Raw genomic sequence first — 15,008 nt, 5'->3', positions numbered from 1 at the left:
TTTTTTTTTTTTTTTTTTTTTTTTTTTTTTTGCTACTGAGGGTCTTTCACTCCAGGTAATGAGCTACTCCCAGAGGAAGGAGAACTTAACCCCCTATCTCCATGAATGGCAGGAAAGTGGATACTTAACTGCATGTGGCCAGTGAGATGCTGGCAAGGGTTTTGCACCAATGTGGGCTCCAGGGTCGCATCCATGTGGGGTCTCTAACGGGAGAGATGATGAAAATGAAAGGAGCAATTTTAAAACCACAGGGTCTCCCTCTGCAGGCTGGAGGGGGACACTCCAGAGTAGAGAGAAGCCCTTCTAGAGATAGAAAAATTAGTATGCCCATAGGAGCCCCTGAGAGAGAGCGCAACAAGTATCCCCCACCCCCATGTCTGTCAGGACTTTTTGTGTTTAACAAAGGAAGACAGCTGGGTGCCCTGTAGGACTGGTTCAATTCCATTCCGTTTGAGGTGTGTGTGTGTGTGTGTGTGTGTGTGTGTGTGTGTGTGTGTGTGTGTTCTGTCCCAGGATTTGCCAGATGGAATCACAGCTGGAGCTGTAGGTAAGAGAGAGAATGGGCTCTCCCTCTGTCTTCCACCTCCTGCTTCCTGAAAATCCCTTGTAAGTCAGGCCCCTGCTGGCTGATAGGTGTGGTTTGCTTCCCTGCCCCTTGCCAAGGATCAAGTGGCTGGCATCGGGGATAAATTCTCATCAGGGTGAAGGGAACTGAAAGTTAGAGTAGCCAATTGAGCCACTTGGCCAATCTGGGACAGAGCCACATGGAGGCAAGCGTCTTGGAGAGCAAAGCTGGCATCTCCAGGGTATGCCAGACTTAAGGAGGAGAAAAGGGTGGCTTAGATCATGTTTCTCTATGCTGATGGCCATTCTGAGATGGTGTTCTGGCCCATCCAGCCTCCTGCTAAGCCAGATCCACTGTGATAGTTCCCAGAAAGCAGTCCAAGGTGACAAGTGTGGAACATGACCTTGGTAGTTTATCAGTCAGGAAGATAATGACATGACAGAAGACAAATGACCAAGACTTGGGGCGGGGGTGGGGGAGGTTGCTATGCCTTTGCTAACCCAGAGTCCTGGCCTCGACAGGGCATAGGCTTGTAAACCAGGGGGACCAAAACCAAGTCGCCTTGGCAAGTGAATGTTCTTTATTTTATCACCATCGTACAGATGAGAAAACTCAGGCCTGCCACAATGAACTGCTGTGTTCAAATCACAGGACCAGTGAAGTGAGAACTGGGTCTCCATCCTGGGTATGTTCACCTCTGAAGCAAGTTTTTAAAAGTAGACCCAAATTTCTCCATCCCAAATTTAGGAAAGGATTTCCACTTCCCTGTCCCTGCGCTGTCTCTCTATATGTCACACACAGACCACTTCCTCACATGTGTAAATGGCCTCCCTGCTTTCTCTGGGTTAAATAACACTCTTGTGGGGCCCCCCTTTTTGCTTTTACAATCTAGGCTTCTCATACAGAAGACTCTCCTACTCCCTGATTCTTCTCACCAACCTCTGGCTCACCAGTCTAATTAATAAGTGTGTTCCCCTGCAACTGTTCCAGACGCTACGTTGGTTTGGAGAAAACAAGGTGAATAAAACACACATCTTACTGTTGATCAACCTCATGGCTCAGGGAAGGGAAAGCAGTGACAGACACACAGCTCTGATAATCAGCTCCTAAGCTCATCTGTGCCCAGCTGGAAACAATGGGTGTAATTTCTCCCACATTCTGTCCCCTCCCCACCAACCATTACACATGTTAAGCTCTGTCACCTCCCCTCTTCTTCTCCTGGAGTCAGTTTCTCTCTATTCAGACACATTTTCTCATATGTGCAGAGATAGACCCTACAATAGATCTTGTCACTCCATTCCAATATAAGCCTATTCATGGCTCTTTCACAGGGACTGGAGGCCACAAGCATGACAGGGCAGGGTGCTATGATATAGTCATGCAGACCTGGGAGTTTGTGTCTCCCATCTGTTCTGCCTCCTCCTGCTCTGTGACCTTGGAGGAAGTGCCTAATGGGCTCTGAACTTTCATTTCCCCTCCTCCATAGCAGCAGAGCTTTGGACCGGCAAATGAGTGAGATAAAGCTATGGGGAGTTTATACAAGCCTCACACTTAGCAGTTAGCACTCTTCCTCAATGCTGGGAGGAGGTGTTTTGTTGATGTTTGGTATTCTCTTTCAGGTGACTGGAGAACAATTTAAAGCTCACCAGGATCTTATTTGCCTCAGGTACTGCATATTTGAAAGCCAAGGTCAAACATACACTGCCTTCTCTTCTACTTCCTATGCACGGCCCAAAGATGACTTCAGAGTCTTAACTCTTGCAAACAGACTAGGTTCTTTTGGGTGGGTGGAAGACCAGAGGATAAAGGCACTAATGGTGGCTTTCATCGCAAGTCAGTGGGCTCTAAGCTGGGCTTTCTCATGGATCTGTCAAATGTCAGGAGCATCACTGAACCCATTTCTCAGAAGAACCCAAGAATAGAGAGAAGGGTTACTTCACCTATGATCCCATTGCTGAAAACCTGAACAACTGACAGTCAAACTCAGAGAAGTCTGAGCTGGAAGATGCAGCCCACAGACCTGCACTGGATGCCAATGCATGCCGCTGAAGTACTAGCACAGAACTGGAGAACCAGAGATGGACAGTGCTTTTAAAGAGATACTACCGTACCATTCTCCGTCATAACTAGTTACTCAGTAAGATGGCTAATAAAACGCTCCTGCATGGCTCTTGTTAAGGGCCCTCTTTAAATGGTAAGAATCTCTTGTAATTAACACTGTGGTTTATGCACAAACATTAGGTATTGTCTGATTCTTTAAAATGCTTTTGCAGAGCTCAGTTGTTAAACATTTGCAGGATCAATCAGATCCCCATTACCTTTTTCTTAGCTCTGGGGCATGAGCAGGGTCTTTCTAGGCAGTCAAGCATCAGTTTTAGAGTACGTCTACTTGGCCCAGTTTTTTAGGTGCTGCCCTAATTGTGTATAATTATGGTCTTTTTTGTGCACTTCACAGCTAAAAATTAAAAAAAATTCCAGATAAATTCATGTGAAAATTAGGCAATTTAACCCCCTACTAGCCCATATGCCTAGAGTTTTCTATGGAAAATCTGTTTATTTGCTTAAGAACAAATAGATGAATATATTTATGACTTTCTCTCTGTTGCTGCTCTAAGGTACCAGGAGGGGGCACTCTCTTCTGATCTTGGGGACCATAGGGTCTGCCCTAAATGTGACTCTCTTGGAGGCTTCTGGGCAGAGTGCAATTTCTCTTGCTCATGAAGGGAGTGGAAGGCAGAGTTAGACAGGGTGGGCCCTGTAATCAGCTCCCAAGCTAATTTGCTACTTAACATGTACTAGATACTGGCAGCGGCTGCCATCACCCATAATTAGAAAAAAAAATGCATTCTTTTCTAACAGGCAGATGGGATTATTAGTTCAAACTCTGATGTCTTCCTTGTACAACTTTTCCTCCCGTTTCCTTTCCTCACTGCAGTAAGAAAGGTTAACCCAAGCATAGCCCTGCAGCAGACTGGATTATAAACAAACCCTTACAGCAACGAGTCTTATTTCTTCTTTTCAGTGAACTTTTAGCAAATAATTCTCTGTAGGGGGCATACCAGGGAGAGATGTGAAGCAAAGCCGTGCATCTAATGATTCCTTTCTTTCATGTATGTATTTGTTTTATGCATATGGATGTTTTGCCTGTATATATGTGTACATGTACAACACAACATGTATGTGTCTGGTGTCTTTGGAAGCAAGAAGAGGGTGTCAGATCTCCTAGGACTGGAGTTACAGATGGCTGTGAGCATCCATGTGGGTGCTGAGAATCAAATCTGCGTCCTCTGGAAGAATATCCGTTGCTCTTAATGGATGAAGCATCTCTGCAGCTCCTAATGAGTAATTTCTTAAAATCGTATTTATTGTTGCTTGTTTCTCCAGGTGAAAACTAGAGAAACCTTTTTGAAAGAGTGGACCCATGGGACTTGGTTGTCAATTGGCCTGACCGTTGGATAGTTTTCACTTGCCGTTCTGCAATAAGGAAACCCTAGAACTTTTCTGTGTTGTTTTCTTCATTTGTACTAACTCATTCCTGGAGCCTCCTGTTGTTGTTGTTGTTGTTGTTGTTGTTGCTGCTGCTGCTGCTGCTGCTGCAATTGGACACTGGCCTTGACAAATTCATACATAAATATCCAGTTAATGGGATTAAAAATGAGCTGGAATCAGGGATTCTGGTCATTAACCCCATGTCACCATCTGCTAGAGTACAATGAGGGTAGGGCCAGGAGCACTGCAGATCACCTGACACTTGTCAGGCACACAGATCCATGCCATCTTCCCCTCCTGTTTGACTTTTCACAGTTTCAAGGTCTGTAGAGCTGAGGTCCTGTGAGGCTGAATGCCTTTGTAGGTGGTGAAAGGCAGCTTAAAACATCATGCAAGACCAGCTGTGTGGGCCTGATAGAGACTTTTCCTGTTTGCCAGCCCTGCCAAACTGCTCTGTGGCGTTTCATGCCACATTTCTCTCTGCCTAGAAAGACCTTGCCAGTCTGATTCCCCTCTGCCCACTCCCCTTGCTGCTTGGCTGGTTGAGGGCCGTGTATTGCAACAGGTTGTAGGCATTCATGAATCAGTAGACACGGGATGAATTTGCTCTTCTCTGCTGTCAAGGCTACAGAAGTGAGGACCCATCCATTCCCAGGGACCTGGGGTCTGTCCTGAGGAAGGAAAGGCTCTTCCAACCATGATCCTGTCCCTCACCGCTCCCAGAGACTCAGCTGAGGTCACTGAACTGGAAAATGCCTGTTGTCGGGCCATGCACACTGGTTATCTCCTACTTCCTAATCTGTGCATGTGAGTGTCGGTGAGAACTGGGGCTACCAAAGAACTGAAACTGCCTGTCTGCCTCCTCAGGGAGCAATCTCACCTTCTCTGCACCCTGCATGTGTGAATGGGCACCCAAGGCTTCTTTGCAAGCCCCCTTCCCTCTCCCCTGCCCCTGCTACCCTAACCACAGGCTGGTGAGAGCAAAAAATAAACCATGTAAACAGGAGGAGGAGGGTACTCAATAAATGCCAGCTACTGTGAAAACTACAATGTAATTCACACCTTCAAACTGTGCCTTGCCCTTCAGGCACTTTTTTAATAACCAAAAATCAGTTTCGAATGCATCTTCGCCTTGTAGTATGGAATTAGTACTTTTAACTCTGATTTTGTTTACTTTAACGAGACACATCTCTCTGTAACCGGACTCTCATGGGTGGGCTGACTTCCTCTAGTCTCAAAGGAGGCTTTTGGACTGTGTCTGACCACGGCCACTTTGATCCTGAAAGCCTTTAATCTAGAGCGCCCGCTTAAAGAGATCTTCACTCATGTAAAGCAAGCTCCAGCTGTAGGGAGGTACCTGCACCAGGAGGCCCTGGTTTCTGATCTGATTTCAGGTCCCTACACTGGGGAAGTGAGAGTCTATCCCACCCTTTGCTGTCCTCTCTCTGGCTTGTGTCTCAAAGCTTCCTTCCTTCATACTCTGTACAGATCCTCTTCTAGTCTGCCTCTGCCCTTCTGTCCCCTGGGAAGAAAGTAGAAGAAAGAAACCATGGCTATTTGCTTTCTCTCGGCCACCCAGTCCCTGGAGCCAATTGCTTCACGCACAAGGGGGAAAAATTGCACAGACAGGTCTTAAATCAACCATCCACAGCAGGCTTTCAACAAAAACTTTATTGCTGCCACCTTGGCCGTAGGTGAGCCAGCATTGTGTATAGCGGAGAGGTAGTGTGGAGTCAGCTTCTACTGCTCTGAGTGGAGCTGCCTCTCCCCCTTGTGTTCTGCATGTGGGGTTGCAGCGTCTGCCGAGCATCCTTTTGGCAGCCATAACTCTGCAGCACCTCACTTCACCTCCAGCACCTGTGTCCCACCCTGCCTGACAGCTTTATTCACCTCTATGCACCCTGAAAAGCCCACAATCATACCCAAGTCAGAAAGCACGGAGTCCCCGCCTTCATTTGAGTCCTGTATCTTCCGTGTAAGTAGTTGTATGTTCGTTTTCTATTCATGCATTCTCTAGTTGTTTCAAACTGCCAAGTGAAAACAACACAATGAAATGGGAATTGAAGAAAGCAGAGGTCAGGACTGAGAGGGAGAAAGGAGAAATGCATCTCTGTTAAGCTCTTTTCTGTACATCGACATGACTCCCATTTCAAATTCATACCATGGTAATCGAGATGCTACGTGGGACGTGGCTCTATGTACCATCTAGAGAGCAGTAGGGCTTCAAGAAAATAAAGACAAAACAAAGCAAAACAAAACAAAACAAAAACCCTGAAAAACCAAACAAACCCAAAAGCATGATCTCAGTTTTCATGAGGATTTGTCACTTGGTAGATGGATGAGGCACTGGCTAGCATCTCCGTTCTGTACATACTTGATGACATACTCAAACAGACATTATCGAGTCTGATTTCCATAGCAGAAGGAGCTGTAGGCTCAGAGAGCTGAAGGACCCTAAGCTCCAGTTAACTCGTTCCATTCCAGATTCCAGGTTGTTTGCACACTGCTGCTGTCCTACTCAACCCCACCCAAAGCTGCTCCACAGAGCTTTGATTTGAGAATGTTTGTGCACACAGCTCTAGGGAGGGGAAGCCTGTAAGATCGACAGGAAGCATTGCGGAGGGAGAATTTGCCAGCTCCGTTGACCAGGCCAGAGATGACACTTTTCTTTCTATGAGATCCCTGTGTCTGTCACAATAATAGGAGTCCCAGTTAAAGAACACTGGTTGGGGTCCTGGGAGGGAAGTAACCACCCCATCCTTTCTTTGTACAGATAGATGCACATGGGTGTGTGTCCTTGTTTTTGTGTCCGACAAGGTGATTGAGTTAGTAAGGACCTATAGCTTACTAATTTGGGTCTGAATCCTTTGCTAGAGCAGTGTAGCAAGAGACCAGTGAGTGAAGGACATCCTCTCATTGTTCAATATACTGTGTCCACAGGGCTGTTCCTTTTAGGAGCCATGACATTGAGATGCGATGCTTCATTCTTTGCAGGTCAGATCCCATGAAGGGATGGAAATCTCTGTGCATCAGGAGGCATATATCGTGGAGCCATGGACACAGCTGCCCTTTTTACTGGCAAGCAGGCCTGTCTTAAAGGGGCAAGGTAATTAGACCACAGCCCTAACACTTGTGTGAGTGTGAACTTCAGATGCAAGTCTAAGTCAGGCTGCTTCCCTGTGCCTTTGGAGGCCTGGGGAGTGTCTGTAAGGGTACAGGGCCTGGGGGCAGAAATCAGTTTACATCCAGAACCCAACACACAACTGGTCATGCTACAAGAAGCATGCTACTTAAATTTGCATTGCTTTGCTCATCTGTAAGATGAGGACAGTATCAGCTCCAATATCAAAGGATAGCTAACATGGGAAAACCACTAAGTATCTAATAAAAGTTCTGTCCAAGACAGATGCTATTAGCACCACCACCATTACAGTTACTATTATTGTGAAAGGAAGGTTTGGATGAGATCCACCCTGTGCACTTGTGAACTCTCTTGGTTCCCCACCATATGTCCATGAAAACTGGGGAGGGCACAGCCATGAATCCAGTACAAACAGGAGACCTTGGGGTGGTGGAGTTTAAATATTCATAAATCAAGGTCCATCTGGGTACCAGGGGATAAGAACAAGGGTCTCATTCACAATCAGTTTCGAGCATAACTGAGATGGGTGGGAACACATTGTTTTGGACATTTGCCTCTTACAAAGTAATGCTGATGTATCAAGTGCTCTGCTAGGTAGGACATAATGCTCCTTGAGACATGTTTGCAAACCCGAGTCCAACTTTTACCTGTATCTAGTTGGATTTCTGTTTTTCCCCAGGGGCAACAGGATGCCTGCAGGCCCTTGAAGATATTTGGGGATGGCCTTCAGAGGTTCTGAAAATAGTTGCCCTCACACGGTCTGACACAGAGATGGCCACTCTTTCATTTTCAGTGTGTTCTGTGAGGGTTGGAGATCAGACTAGAGGTCTCATTACCCCACCACTCCTCAGTGCCTCTTACTAGAGCCCCACCCTCCCTGAACGCTGGACTCCTATAACTATGTATTTCCACCACCCCATAACCATACTCAGAAGCCAAGGTGCCAGCCACCTCTGTGGTAGGACTAATTTCCCTGAGAGTGATGGAACATGCCCCTTGTGTGGCTACAGCATGAAAGCATGAGAGAGGAGTCAGTCACATGCTTGGCATGCAAGGAGCTGTCAGTTGGGTGAGCAAGACCAGGCTAAGACACTTGAGGTCAATGCTATACCTGAGCAAGCATGAGGGGACTCAGAGTAGAAGGAACATCTGCTATACCGTCCCCATGCTGTGAGTGACAGTAGAGTGGTCTGTCATTGAGTCCAGACATCACCAGCTCCATTCAAGGATGACATTCAGGTGCCAATAACTGTGTATCCATTTGTATCATGTGATTCAGTGAGAATTTTCCTACCTCAGCTCTATTGATACTTTGGGCTTGGTAAGTCTATGGTGTAGGGGATATTGGATATACTGTGAGGAGTTTCACAGCACCCCTTCATGCTGCAGATAACAACAATATTCACACCTCACTGCCTCAGTTGTACCAATAAAAAAAAAAGATCCCTGGAGGCAGCATCATCACCAGCTGGAAACCACTGAGGATGATGAACCAGCACATAGCCTAGGGCTGGCCATATAATTATTATTCATAGAACACAGCTGTCTCTTCTCTATGTGAGGTGCAAGTAGATTAAACCCTAGGTCCCAGGCCATACATACATCAAGGAAGGGACGGGAAGGGTTGATATGTTTCACACTTCACAAGCTTGTTGTGTTCCTGCTCTGTCTGAGGATGCTCAGTGAGCTCACAGGTACTGGGCTGGAAAAATGGCTCAGTTGGTAAAATGCTTAGTGTGCAAGCATGAGGGCCCAAGTTCTGCTCCCCAGAACGCACATAAAGAGCTGGGCATGGTGGTAAGAGCTTATAATCTCAGATCTTGGTAGATGTAGGGAGATAGGTCCCCTAGGTTTCACTGGCATCTAGCCAAGCCTGCATTGGCGAGTTCCAGGCCAGTAAGAAACCTGGCTCAATAAACAAGATGGGTGAGTCCTGAGGAATGATTATCCAGGTTGCCCTCTGGCCTCTCCGTATACACACATACACCTATACCTGCGCGCGCGCACACACACACACACACACACACACACACACACACACACACAGTCCATAGAAAGATGGACTCTTGCCAATAGCAATCCCTGACAAGGATTATTCCCTCTGAGTCACACAACCATCTTTCCCTGCAGGCCCCCATCCACATTTTAAAAATGAGCATGCTAAGACCTGGACTAACAAGAGAAGATCACCCCAAGTTACAGAGCAGGCAAACTGCCAGGGGCTAGACTTGGATCCACATCTTGTCAGGCTGCTCTCTGAGTCCAGTCAACACTGATTAAATGATGGGAAGCAAGCAGGCGACTTAATAAAAAAATGCAAATCCAGGATGATGGATATATTTAGGAGGATGAATTATCATGTGGTGGTATAAAAATAGATCAGAGGAGAGCACGTGGACTTGACAGCATGGCTGTGTGAGAGACAGGAGGTTCTCGGGAAGAGCACCAGCGACATTTCATTAACTTTGCTGGGAAAACATGGAGAGGCTGTCACCTGAAAACACAACATTCACGGTAGTTCTTAAAGGAACAGTGCATGCTGTCCTATGAGGAGGAAGTGGACCCTTGATGGGCAGCTCCCATTCTCAGTATGGACTTGTAGGTTCTCTGGCTATCATACCATTAAAATGATTTCTAGGCTCCTTCTCCATGTAGGTGGCTCTCATGTAAATAAGCAAGTCAATTTACAGTGGAAACTAACCATATACAACACTGTGCAGTTATTCTGTGCATTTTTTTTTTAGCAAGAGATTTGTTCAGGCTAATCTTGGTTGTCACCTGGACTACATCTGGAATCCACTAATCTCCAGGCAGCCGAGCATGCCTGTGAGGGATTTTCTTGATTGATCATTAGAGGTGGCCAAACCCTCACTAATCTGAGCCACACTTTCTGGTGGCAGCCCATACATGAAAGGACATGAAAGAAGGAAGCTTATGCTTTTTCGCCTTCCAGCTTATCTACCTTGTTACTAAAACATTCCTCTGCTATTATTAGAAACTACTTCTTTAGGATTCCAATATAGACTAAAGACCAGAAGCTCTTTGGGAATCCTCCAGGACTTCAGCACCAGTTTGGAACTGCTGAGACATTTAGTCTAGTGGACTGAAAAACTACCTAGTCATTGGTCTTTCCATTGTGAGGCAGTTGTTGATGGACTGTCTGAATCATAGACTGTGAGCCTATCTAATAAATCCACTCTACACACATGTGTGTGTTACATATATATGTAGATAGATAAATAAGATAGATAGATAGATAGATAGATAGATAGATAGATAGATAGATAGATAGACAGATCTATTTGATCAGATCTTTTCCCTTAAAGAACCTCAACAATCACAGGGATTCAGGTTTAACAAGGACAACAAATGTACTCATGGCTCATCTGCTGTGAGGATGAGCTTCAGACAAGAGTCAAACAACACTGAGTCACTCTTTGCCCTGTGCATTCTGAAGCCTAGTATTCATGGGAAAGAGAGCAAGAGCCATGGTATGAGATGAGTATAATTCCTGAACCCAACAAAACCAGCTTGTTTACTTGAAGCCTGATGTATAACTTGACTACACCTTCATTGTTCAAGCGGACAGTAATGATCGCTACCTCAAGGGGCTGATAGGCCACATGATGAGTGGACATGCATAAGGCACATAAAGAACTAGCTAAGAGACCCTTGGGGCCATAGCTCAGTCTGTAGATGGCTTGCCTAAACATTTATGAAACCTAGGGTGTAGTGGGTGGTTTTGATGTTAAGGTCCTATTCTCCAATTGGTTCTTGATCTATCAGTAAAGATGTCAGGGGCCAATTGCTGGATGGAAGAAAAGAGGCAGGACTTCTGGTTCCAGGAGGAGGTGAAGAGACACATGGGTAGAAAAGGAGATTTTTGCCTTGCTTTGGGGGAGGGGGCAGACAAAAGTGACCAGCCATATGAGATCGCAGACAGAGTGGCCATAGGCCACTTCTCCAGAAGGGAGGTTAGGGTATTGAGCTAGGACTAAAGGTAACTGAGCACCTGATGCTGAGTGCAGGTTGAGAGGTGCTAAGCTAAGATGATTGTGAAGGGCATGCTAGCAGTGGGAGATTAGTAGTACCCAGCAATTGACCCAATAAGGCAGGTTGAAATTCAGCAATATGTGTGTGTCTGTGCTTTTCATCCACAGATCCAGTATTCTCTGGGTAGAGGCTGATAGCATGGCCCATTTCCGAAGCTTAAAGTGGGGCAGCAAAAGCTACATGCTACACTAGGGTTCTACCCCCAGCAGCACATATACTGAAGTGTGGTGTCATATGCATGTAATCCCAGCATTCCAGGGGTGGAGGCAGAAGGATTAGAAGATCAAGGTCATCTCTGGACACATAGCAAGGTCAAAGGCTGGGATAAAAACACTTGACTGTAAAACAGCACCCTTAGAGTTCCCACTGTTGCCAAAAGGAGAGCCAGGTGATTAGAACTCACACCTTATGGGCCTATGATCTTCCCTGTCTCAGCTCCATGCCAAATGGCAAGAGTATAGTTAGTCAGGAATCAGGGAATGACCAAGGGGATTTAAATATTCATGAGCCAAGGGGGACCTAAAATGCCAGGAGACAAAAGAAAACTCAACAGGTGGTTTCAGGGTCATTTTCCTGAGATGGATGGGAGCACTGCTATGAACATTACACCTTCCTAAGACTGAAGGTCTTCCAGGCCACACAGTGCTGATTCTGCACCCCTTCTGCTATGTGGGAATACCACAAGAAAATAGACTTTGATCTAAAAACCTGTGTCCCCTGAATCTGGTGATAGCTCAGTAGCTAATGCACCTACAGGCATGAGGACACAAGTTTAATTTCTAGAAGCCACACTAAAATAATAAATAATAAAAATAATGATTAAATAATAAAATAATAATTAATAAAATAAAAAATGCAGAATTTGGCATGCTAGAGTGTGCTCCTAATCATAGCAGACCCTGTGGGGGAGGGGGCATGTTGGGGAGAAAGCTCTCTGGCCAGCCAGCCTAGCCTGCTTGCTAAGTCTCAGGCTAGTGAGAGTCTCAGAAAGCAAGATAGCTCCCAAGCAATGACCCATGGCTTCCACATCCATGAGCACATATGTGCACCTGCACACACACATACACATGCACATACAGGACCCAAAAGTTGTGTCAACTTAGTCAGAAAGGACACACTCTGCCTTCTTAGAGGAAGAGCATTTAGATTTCAGAACGAACAGCCATCATGTGCTCCCTGGAGTTCGGTTACTTCATATCCGTTTTCTCTTGAAGATCAACAATCTGGTAGATCTTGTGACACTCCAATGAGAGTCAAGGCACCTGAGGACCATGGGTGGGAAGTCTCTAGCTTGTGGCTTTCATGGAGTCCCAGAGTTAGGAAGTAGTCCTGGGCCTCAGAGATTCACACCTGTGAGAACCACTACTCAGTGCTGATATGGTGGCCAGTAAGATGGAGAAGATCTACAAAAAAGAGCATCATTGTTTGTCTGAGCAGGAAATGATAAAACTCCAGGTCCTTTTTCTGACCTACACTGGCTCACAGTTCGACTCACTACAGCAAAAGCCCCTGTTACATGGAGACACAACCCACTTTTGTCGACTTAGTGAATGAGGCTGAAAGCAAACCCTAATTGTGCCTCTTAATTTTCCCATTATAGTCCTTCATGTACATAGAAACACTCATTCAGAAACAAAGACTCCTTTAACTGATGACAAAGTCAGGCCTACAGCATCAGAATGTCCATCTCTTCTTCAGAATCGGTTTACTAACTTCTCAGCTCACTGAACGCAGGGAACGTGCAGGCTTGCATCTGGAAAAAACAAAACGAACTTTATAATCAGATAGGCTCAAAGTTAAGAAAGGAAAACAGTAACTTCAAATCAATGGATCCGAGGAATGCCATGTGCATCTTTCTCTTTCATTCCCTGATTTTCCCCCTTGTCCCAGGCCTCCTGGGCAACAAGTACACAAAACAGTCACAGTCCTTGAGGTTCAGTGTGACCAGGGCGTCTGGACAAACAAGCTACCAATGGTCACAAACTCGGATACTTCAGGGTATCAGAGACAGGCCCTTGAAAACAATAAAACTCAACAACAGCCTTCTTTATGTTTCTTGCCAAAGTGGACGAGGAACTGGCAGTGATTATGCTGGAGCCCTTGCCGCAATGCCTGCTTCCAGAGCTACAGCTGCGCTCCAGAGAGATCATTAGTCGGTGTGCACATGCTATTGAGGGCAGTAGTGTCATCGTCAGTTGAAGATGCCCTCAGTCAAGTGTGAGAGCCGGAAATGGAGGTCAAAATAATTAACCTCCTGTGATTTTGGCGGAGCTCCTTGCAAAATCACCCATGTGCATCTCATATTTCAGCAGAAACAATATAACCATGTGTTCATGAGCCTCTCTCTTTCTCCCTCCCTCCCTCACTCATCTTTCCCACTTTCTGTCTCCCAATCCATCTCGTTGGCTAGCTCTTCTGTATCCCCCTTCCCACCCTACCAGCAAGCTGTCATAACTCACTGCACCCATAGGCATCGCTGGCTGTGGCTTAGTACTCTCACCCATTGCTATCACACTGACTCTCTGCAGAACAACAGGATGTGTTCCCTTTTCAGTTCACCCACCCTTACCTGCGCCAGGCAGGAGTCATGGCCAAAGCATCCAAGGTCCACTCTACTTAAGGAGCATTCCTATCTGGCTGATGGCAGCATTGCAAGGGGCCATCCTGGGATTGGAAGTTGGCTATTCTCTGTTGGAGAAGAGTCCTTGAAGTATCCATGTGCAGACAGGAACTAAGGGTATTTGTCAAGTTGTGAGGAACAAGTTGCCTAACATATGAGTTGCCCATTAGTGTGTGGGGTTTATGAGCCTTCATTCTGTTCCCCCATCCAACCAGCCATCCTTTTCATCCAACAATGTACACTAAATGATGATAGCGTGGCAGAGTATTCTCCACTGTGTGCACTTTGTAACTGGTGTGAACCATTTTATTAAAGATGTCATTATAGCCCTACATCTTTGTTACTTTTAAAGGAAGCGCTCCAAGACTGCACCCTAATTAGCACAAATCCCAGGATCTCCTTCACTGTTGACCTTAATTTAGTTTTCATTCTTCTCATCCTCAATGCTGGTCCGAGGACCTCCTCCCAGTGGCTCCAGCTTTTGAGACACTTCACACTCTAAGTGCAATGCTCCCCACTACCACCAGAGGTCGCTGTTGAGAATGGTCCCATGTAAGTGTATGGACAAGGAGCCTAGTCTGAACTGTAGCTGCTAAGATCATTGCAGGGGGACAAGTTCTCCAAGTACACTAATGAGGATACTCAGAAGTTGTTCCTAGCTCTATGCAAAAACTCAGGGGAACTAATGACTGAGACACTCTCCATGACGCAGCATGCTTCGGAAGCCCTCCAGCAACATGTCTCCCTTCACCTGGGACCAAACCTTAAAGAAGTTGTCCAGTCCTAAATGTAACCATCTTGTCCTTCTCAGAGACATTCAGAGGATTTTTCTGAACATTGCAGCTGTGTCTCACGTTAAAACTACGATGCAAAGCAAAGTGTCTGCCTTGCAGAAGCTCATGACCTAGAGAAGATCCTCTACACCCCTACTTCATTCCAAGTACGGTAAAACTTACTCTACTTGGATAACTGGACATCACTCAGTCTGGAATGCCTGGAGGAACAGAGAAATCCCAGGCTCCTGAGAAGATGTCCAAAGGAACATATGAAGGGTATGGCAACCCCGAGCAGTCAAAAACAGTTTTAAGCCACCACCTTCACCCCAACACCCCCCCACACACACACACCTCCACTCCACT

Source organism: Grammomys surdaster, unplaced genomic scaffold (assembly GCF_004785775.1).
Source record: "Grammomys surdaster isolate TR1022 unplaced genomic scaffold, NIH_TR_1.0 126278, whole genome shotgun sequence".
Classification (NCBI taxonomy): Eukaryota; Metazoa; Chordata; class Mammalia; order Rodentia; family Muridae; genus Grammomys; species Grammomys surdaster.
Note: the sequence above shows the minus strand (reverse complement) of the source record.